Source organism: Diaphorina citri, unplaced genomic scaffold, assembly GCF_000475195.1.
Source record: "Diaphorina citri unplaced genomic scaffold, Diaci psyllid genome assembly version 1.1 scaffold3047, whole genome shotgun sequence".
In the NCBI taxonomy this organism is placed as follows: domain Eukaryota; kingdom Metazoa; phylum Arthropoda; class Insecta; order Hemiptera; family Psyllidae; genus Diaphorina; species Diaphorina citri.
The window spans coordinates 3262-12592 of record NW_007380459.1 but is presented as its reverse complement, the minus strand read 5'-3'; the positions used below and the strand labels follow the sequence as shown (position 1 = coordinate 12592).

At 36.3% G+C, this 9331-nt stretch overlaps 1 long non-coding RNA gene across 1 annotated transcript; it reads right to left on the bottom strand.

The window, feature by feature from the left end:
* Window positions 1-6348: 6348 nt before the first annotated feature.
* On the bottom strand, window positions 6349-7555 carry LOC108253762. Its single transcript, XR_003394365.1, has 2 exons — window positions 7126-7555; window positions 6349-6931 (listed from the first exon to the last, which is right to left on the bottom strand). It is a non-coding gene; the product is annotated as an uncharacterized LOC108253762 (long non-coding RNA).
* Window positions 7556-9331: the final 1776 nt, after the last annotated feature.

The window sequence follows — 9331 nt, the reverse complement described above, 5'->3', positions numbered from 1 at the left end:
CTTTCAACTTGAGTCGGAAAGATGCTATACATGCTTTTATGAAAGAACCTATACGGGACGGAGACGGAACGTACGAGTATAAGTTTACGCGCTGCTTAAAGATGCGTACGCGCTGACCCAATATTGTAGAAGAAGGAATAAAGTATAGGTATAGCCAGATTAGCCAGCCTAGTTAGCTTGGTTGGTAGCGCGTCTGCGTCGTAAGCGCTAGGAGATGACATGACGTCATAAGTGTAGGACAATAGAATAAGTATAGATACAGTGACGTAACGTTAATGTATTTGTGACGTCACGTTATCTATACGTCCTTCAGTATGTAAATATGTATGATTGAATTTTCAATTAATTTAACAGGTTTTCATTTATTGCATTTTCCATAATTACACCATTGCCATATGACATAACAATACGTATAGTCATCAATGAAAGCAAATGTTCGTGTCTTGGATGGGGATATTTGGGATTTGGGCGCAATGGAGCAGTTTTATGAATTATGAAGTGGACTGGACACAAGAGCCAAATCTAGTTTACAAAACCAGAGGTGCATCTCAATTCTCAAGTTAATTGTGAGCTACGCAAACGTAATCCTTTTGGGATCCGGAACGCGTTTCTTTGTCATAAAGTGGTAATGAAATGAAGTTATAGCTGTGACCTTTCATCAGCATCAGGATCATTATTTTGCCACTTCCTAGATCACATTTAATGGATTTCAGGAATAATTGCCACCGCTCACCGCATTTGAGGACACCATCGCGAGGAGATGGTAAACCAGAAATTTCCCTCAGTGCTGAGTTGAGGGGAAGACAAAAGTAACGTACAAGTGTAATACTCGCAAATATAAACCTAATGTTAAATAGGTAGGTAAACAAAAATCAACTAGGGCAGTCAACTTTATCAGACAGGACTGACATGTGGTTCAGGCTACAAATTTTATGAGTGCTGGATGCCCCTCGCACTGAACCTTTGCTTCTTATTTAGCAAGGAAAATTCAAGCTGGTATACCCCCTGTTTAAAGTCCCCCAGCCAGAGTAATTTTGTAGTAAAATAACTGCTTCTTATTTAGCAAGGAAAATTCAAGCTGGTATACCCCCTGTTTAAAGTCCCCCAGCCAGAGTAATTTTGTAGTAAAATAACTACATACCTATTTTATAACTTTCAGGCAAAAGAGTCTGATGAAAAATCGGCTCCAATGAGTGTTAGGTAAATATTGTTAATGTTGATTAGTGTTAAATAGAGTTAAAGTTGATTAGTGTTAAATAGGGTTAAAGTTGATTAGTGTTAAATAGGGTTAAAGTTGATTAGTGTTAAATAGGGTTAAAGTTGATTAGTGTGTTATAACTTTCAGGCAAAAGAGTCTGATGAAAAATCGGCTCCAATGAGTGTTAGGTAAATATTGTTAATGTTGATTAGTGTTAAATAGGGTTAAAGTTGATTAGTGTTAAATAGGGTTAAATTAGATTAGTGTTAAATAGGGTTAAAGTTGATTAGTGTTAAATAGGGTTAAAGTTGATTAGTGTTAAATAGGGTTAAAGTTGATTAGTGTGAAATAGGGTTAAAGTTGATCAGTGTTAAATAGGGTTAAAGTCATGTCTCTCCGCCACTTAAAACAACACCTTCATCGTCCGTCTCACTTCACTACTATCAACAGATTTACATAATAAAGTAGTTACACAGGTATCTCTGTAAGCATAGGGCTTTATCTATTTATCAGTACATAATAAAGTAGTTACACAGGTATCTCTGTAAGCATAGGGCTTTATCTATTTATCAGTCGTAAGACTCGTAAGTACTGTACAGTAGCCTTGAACTCTCAGTAGGCATCAGGTATTTTGCCTGTTGTTCTATGGCTTATCTAGACTTAGGTAATTATTATGCTCGTTTATCTGTTTAATTATGTACGCTAATTATCAATGTGTTTGTGTACCCTAATCATAATAATGTACGAAACGAAACTATCTAATAAGTAGGTTATCTGTTTAATTATGTACGCTAATTATCAATGTGTTTGTGTACCCTAATCATAATAATGTACGAAACGAAACTATCTAATAAGTAGATCAATCAGGAATGAACAAATTTTTTGTTTGTTGTAAGGTACCAAAACAAGTGTAGCCTTTGTTGACTGATAATTTGCCGTTGGAAAAAAGAGGTCGAGCCTCTCGTATCTACTTCAAACATAAATAAGTAATCAAACTGAGAAATGCACTTAGTGTATTCACACTTCGCAGGTTGCCAATTAGGTTCCGTAATGAAATTAGACTACAAGGTAGTTGCTAACAATATGGTAAATACTCTTGACAAGTAATACCTATTGAACGAGGAAGAAAATGTAAAATCAATGCCGGGTATTAAGCCGACAAAACCTGTGGTTGGGTGGAAGAGCTCCTTTTGGAGAATCCTTCCATATTCAATAACCCCTTGTTTCAAATACAGATTTCAAATGAATCAAAAGCTACTTTGAACTTTAAAACTAAATGATTTTCCAAAGGATTTTTCGGCCCAGGTATCCCAAATGTCCGGGGCCCCCACACTACAGACTACAGGGCTGCGGGGGTGGGATATGCGGCAGTGCATGAATGGAAAAAAATGTTTTAAACACCCTGTATAGGTAGTATTCATGAATAGGATTGTAGGCAATTAATGATGTTGATTGCAATTGGAGAAAATTATACCTACTTGATTCACTATTTGTGTAAATTTTCGCCACCATACATAATTATTTTACGTGAACGAGATTATGCTGAAGCTAGGCCATTGAGACAAGGTCAAAATTATGCTCTCTCTTTTTCTCTATCTCGCCTCCCCTCTTCATGTGTGTGTTTTTAACTATCCCATCGCAGATCAGCAAACCCCTAGCCAGCCTAGCTAAGTGGCAGTTTAAAAGAAGCTGTTACCTGTGGAGCAAAATCCACTGGCGTAAATCCCGCCCCCGCTCATTTAGGGGCCCCTAAATGTAGTAATATGCTCAAAATATTAGTCAACCATTTGGATGAGCATCCTATCTACATAGTCTCGAGAAAAAGTTCATAGCAAAATTTTGCAGACTCTGTAAGACCATTTTATCATTACCTTCGACTTACTCAAGAACTTACTGTTGCCAAAAAGAGAGAGTTTTTGCCTGAAAAAAGGCACCAAAGTGTTGATTTTTTTTTCTTTTTTAGAAAGAAGGCAAACAGATAAATAGTGCTCTTCCCCCCAACTCCGCGCCTTTCAGCCTTTACGAGATTTTAATTTGGCGCCTAGCCTCCTCTTCTCCCACTTTTCTCCTTCTCTCAACCGCGCCACCCAAGTTAAAATGCGAGAGCAACCCTCTACCACTATCACTTAATACCTACTCGTACCAAACTCAATTTTACGTGAATCTTAACAGAGGTGTGAACCATTATCTATATTGTGACTATAACATGAAACATCATAAAAAGGAATAGATATCTACAATAAAATCAAGAACACAGATTGCAATTTTAGGAAATATAATTTTAAAAAAGAAGAATAAAATGGATTCTTTTTATTTATTTCGTCTTTTATTATCATTACACTTATTTTTATTGCTTAAATCACAAGCCTTTTGCCTGAATCAGAGATCGTCTAAAATACAGACCAAAGGTAGGTAATACGTACCTATACCTACTCGTATACCTACCTAGTTTTGTACAAACCTATGATTAGGTACCTATGAAAAGCAGATCAGCATCACTCCTGAGGTGAATATGTAGGTAACAAATCATAAAATACTTTAAATTGCTATAAAAAGAGTCAATTTCCATCTCGGGTTTTAGGCGTAGGCAAATAGGTACCTTTTCTCTTGGTCAGTATTTTAGACAGGACACTGATTGGGCAGCATGGTAACTCAACTACAAGACACAACATTGACGAGGGTCTGTGGGGGAGGGGAGGGAATTCAAAACAGACAAAAAATATTATTCAGCTCTACAATATTATTTCGTGTCTTCTTCTTTCTTCTTCTTCCTCCTCTTCGCTGGTGTAGCGAATAAAAATAATATTTTTCAAACCTATCAACATCTTCTCCACCTCCTTATCTCTTTCTTTGACGAGGGTCTGTGGGGGAGGGGAGGGAATTCAAAACAGACAAAAAATATTATTCAGCTCTACAATATTATTTCGTGTCTTCTTCTTCTTCTTCCTCCTCTTCGCTGGTGTAGCGAATAAAAATAATATTTTTCAAACCTATCAACATCTTCTCCACCTCCTTATCCCACTTTCTCTTTCTTTCTCTCTCTCTTTCTCTCTCTCTCTCTCCCCTATTCTCTTTTTCTCGCCTTTGCGTTCTTCTCTTTCTCCTCATTTTCAACCATCTTCTCAATTCGTTTCCCTGCGTTTTCTCATTCGTCACTCTACGGATTAATAGCTCATTTTGTTGATAAGATATTTGGGTATTCTATCTTGCAAGTCTTGTCTATTTTATTTTGTCTACCAAATAGACAAAACAGGTAGGTAATCTGAAACTATAAGTTATAACTTGACTCAAATTTGTTCCTACTTAAATTCGAAAAGTTCTCGAACTCGACAAATTATTTGTTGAATAAATGATACCTTTCCTAAGGTCACTACAAAACTTGTTGATATCTGATAGGGTATCATTAGGTGATAGGTGTCTTTAAAATGCAATAGGGTGATGGGGACTATTAACAAATTAGGGGGTATCTTTAAAGCTATTTTACCAGAGACTTATGTTCGATGTTATAACTATTGCGAGGGACTTATCCTCATGTTTGTGGACAGCTTTTAAAGTGAAGACTTTACCTGTGAAGAAGAAGACGCTTTAAAAGGGAAGAATTTACCTGAAAGCAGTAGATTGAACAAAAAGAAAGCAACAAAAAGTTCGAAAGTAAGCAGGAAAGTCATGATTTCCAATCTTTCCTCATCACAGTGTCATCAGTATTTTCCTCTGTGATTTTCCATCATTTCGTCACTTTCTCCATTTCCTACATGCCTGATACTTTCTCATGGGTTCACCATTTAATCACTCCCTACATTTCCTTCTTTCCTAATAATATCATCTAATATATGTATTAATATGTCCTTACTCTTTGCAGGCTGTACTTCACTTTAAAGGTCCATCATTTTGTCACTTTCCCCTATTTTCTACATTCCTAATACTTTCAAATAAGTTCAGCATTTCCTCATTTCCTGTATTTCCTGTTCTCCTAATTCTTCCCTATCATTCATCATTCGCGCTTAACAAGTTCCCGCGAATGCATTATTTTTCATTAGACACCTACTCCCCTACTCCTTTCGATGTAAGTCTTAACGGGTTTAATCCATATTCATAGGAAATGGGTGCTCTCCGCATATTTTGCCTACGAAGTAAATTCAAAAGTCTTACGCAAGAATGAGCAAGAAAATTTTAATGGGAAAATTAGAGAGTGGGGTGCCGAACTCGATCTCATGTGTGTGATGGAAAATAGAAGTTAGATGGTAGTTATACCTATGTATGTATGGTACGTAGTTAAGAAATAGATATTTAAATACCAATTTTAGGTACTTAGATAAGCTATTGTGTCGTCATTCTATGAATACTCTTACTCTTAGCAGAATTACAGACAGAATCACTAAATAACCAAAGAAACTTCCTTAATATGTACATAACCAGTTGTTCCTAAGAAGTTTCTATAATTTTGAATTTTTGACTCTTTTACCTGTTTAAAACTCCACACATAAACGGTGGTGTTGCTTCAAACTTCAAACTGTGCTGTGCATGGTGTTGCCCTAATAATAGTCAACATTTCAGCCCAATTTTAACTCCTGTCCCTTGCTCCCTGCATGTTAAACATGCATCAGTGTCCTGGGGAGGGGAAGAAAAAAGTTTCAAAGGTTTTTAACAAAAGCTTAATAGAATATTTCCTATTAGTTTTTCCTTCCTGGGAACAACACGTCTGTTGCTGGCTCCATGTTTTTTGATGAATAAATAATGTCGAACCCCCAAAAACCACTTTCCTGTTTCGAATTTAGTGGAGACTAGCAGTAGGTCGAAAGTATGGTCACGTTGTTCCTATAGGTTTTGATTCCCGCCCGGGGCGGATTTTATCTGTTCGTTCTCGGAACGGCTGGCTTTCTCCTACTGTATGTTGTTCAACAATATCGGTATTGCCTGAATACTGTATTAGTTATATCCACACCTGCATATCTAGGAGGACGAGGGATATAAAAATGTAGTTACAATGGTACGTATTCCTTCCAACATAAATACAGGTACATACATATTTTGTAGGTGGGTTGTGTAGCATACGAATTTACGTGAGCCATTGATGGTACCAATTTTTGTATAATACAATCGAATGAATGGAGAAGAGTTAAAAAAAAAAATGTCGCCCTTAGTACTTTTAGTAGTGACCTTAAAATTGAGGCAGACATTTATTTTGCTTAAAATAAATACATCTTGAGTGTTACGCGCATTGCATACCTAACGTATTAGCAGGCGTTTATACAAATTAATTTCTCTTTTGTTTGTTTCTTGCACATCATGGATTAGAACCAAACTGTAGAAAAAGGAAAGAAAAAGTGGAATTTAACCCTGTTTTGGGATGAAAAAATTGACAAAAATTGATTGAGAAAATAAATGAAAAAAATAGTTCAAAAATGATAACATTGAAATTAAGAAAGAATATAAATAAAAAATGATTCTGCAATTAAAAAATAAATTTCAAACAGATTATTAACCATAATGGCTATAGGTAAGTGAGAAATAATTAAGAAATAAAAGTAGTCCTCTTGATCTAAATCTAAAATTCTCGAAATGGCCAATTTTAAGATTCTCGATTTTGTAGGAAATCGGGATTAGGTAGGTACCTTGTACCTCCAGCCTCCAGAGACAGTGATGTAGTTTTATTAATGATAAATATTTTGGCACAAGTGTTCAACCTTGTTGTATTACAAGAAAAAATAAAATCAATCGGACTGGAATAATTGTCTAAATCTAAAATTCTCGAAATGGCCAATTTTAAGATTCTCGATTTTGTAGGAAATCGGGATTAGGTAGGTACCTTGTACCTCCAGCGTCCAGAGACAGTGATGTAGTTTTATTAATGATAAATATTTTGGCACAAGTGTTCAACGTTGTTGTATTACAAGAAAAAATAAAATCAATCGGACTGGAATAATTACGAAATAGCTCCATACTTTTAATCTTGATTTTCAATTTCCTCTCCTTAAATCTCTCTACCTATCTATCAGAAAAGTAGATTCAAAATTAAAATAAAGTTCAGTACGAAATGCGTCCATGTTACAACACACATAAGTATAAGTTCATACCATAAAGGAATCAATGAGCTTATAAATAAAATTATCTCTCTAAAGAAACCGAAAGAATAAATTTGTCAAACGGCCATTTGTCATCGAAAACGAAACTGGTTTAAGTCTTTGAACTACGCCACATGACAAGAAGAAATTTGAAGCCTCGCCTCACCCAATATATTACAAAGCACGTTACAACGTTCCTTCACGAGGCGTGTTAATATTTATCTGAGGCTCTGGGGTGTAAATCAATTTAGAAAAGCAGCAATAAATGTTCAGCTGTCTAGCGTTACGTTACAACGAGTCGCAAGAAGAAATTTGAAGCCTCGCCTCACCCAATATATTACAAAGCACGTTACAACGTTCCTTCACGAGGCGTGTTAATATTTATCTGAAGCTCTGGGGTGTAAATCAATTTAGAAAAGTAGCAATAAATGTTCAGCTGTCTAGCGTTACGTTACAACGAGTCGTTATCTTTCGTTAAGACGTTCTACTTGATAAACCGCTCTTAAAAGTGACAAATAATACGTATTCTTGAGTCACATTATAACGTAATGTTACGTCAAGTTATAAAATTACGTTAAAACTTCACATTACGCCACGTTTTAACGTTAGCTTATGTTACGTTTTAACGTTGTTACGTTTTGACGTTAAGTTAAAACGTAACATAAGGTACGTGCAATACCATCAGTGCAATAGTCTTAAACTAAAATGGACGCGGCACACCGCACACGTCTGAGGCTCTGGGGTGTAAATCAATTTAGAAAAGTAGCAATAAATGTTCAGCTGTCTAGCGTTACGTTACAACGAGTCGTTATCTTTTGTTAAGACGTTCTACTTGATAAACCGCTCTTAAAAGTGACAAATAATACGTATTCTTGAGTCACATTATAATTATAACGTAATGTTACGTCAAGTTATAAAATAACGTTAAAACTTCACATTACGCCACGTTTTAACGTTAGCTTATGTTACGTTTAAACGTAACATAAGGTATGTGCAATACCATCAGTGCAATAGTCCTAAGAAACTAAAATTTTATTGACGCATCACACAATGGATCAGGAAGAGACCGCCTTAACTTAGCGTGTTAAGGAACGTTGTAATCCGGCATTAACACGTTCAGTGCTGCGAGGCCCTTTTTAACCGAAACTTTCACTCAATAATCTCAATCATAAACGGAGTAGCCTTGAGATTTCAAACACAACCGCTATCTGGCGGATATTGGTGCAACTGAGAGCGGAACAAACGCATACTACAGGTGAACAGTTGTTTGAGATGACTTTCAAAGTTTGTGCATGAGTAGATAATCTCGCCGATAACATGTGTTGAGTGCATAATATGTCGTCCTACAAGTTGTAATAACAAGAAAGTAAAAGTGGAGAAATAAAAAGTGTGTTAGGCGAGATTCGAGAGAATTTAGAGCCACAGGATGGCAAAACGAGACTTGGACATGGAAACATAACCAGCGTAACGACCGTAGGTATGTGTAACATTCATGTGGAATATCTACCTACAGATATGCGACACTAAACTTTCACTCAATAATCTCAATCATAAACGGAGTAGCCTTGAGATTTCAAACACAACCGCTATCTGGCGGATATTGGTGCAACTGAAAGCGGAACAAACATCTGCTGTTGATCCAATGTGTGTAAACTCAAGCTGCGATGTTCCTGGAAGTGATTAAAAAATGATTTAGTTCTGGTGCATATAAAGTGCAAGACACGAAAAAAAGGAAATTAAGAAAGCTCAAATAATAACAATATGTACAGTGTAACAGTAATACATGCATACTTTATGGGTTTGCAGATTTTTACGTTGGGCCAATGGAACAAGAATAAGACTCAAGTAGAATAAATCTGCAAAAGTTAACTCTTTCAAATCACTGTCTGTGTCATATGTACCCACCATAACCAATGGGTTAGGTAAGTCACAATCGTCGTCTGGTCGAAAAGGATCCACCTTTCAGGGATCCCGACTAGTCCGGAACGACAAGCGCTGTCGGTCCAGCAGTACCTACCTACCTTCCTATATAGATGTTCCTGGAAGTGATTAAAAAATGAGTTAGTTCTGG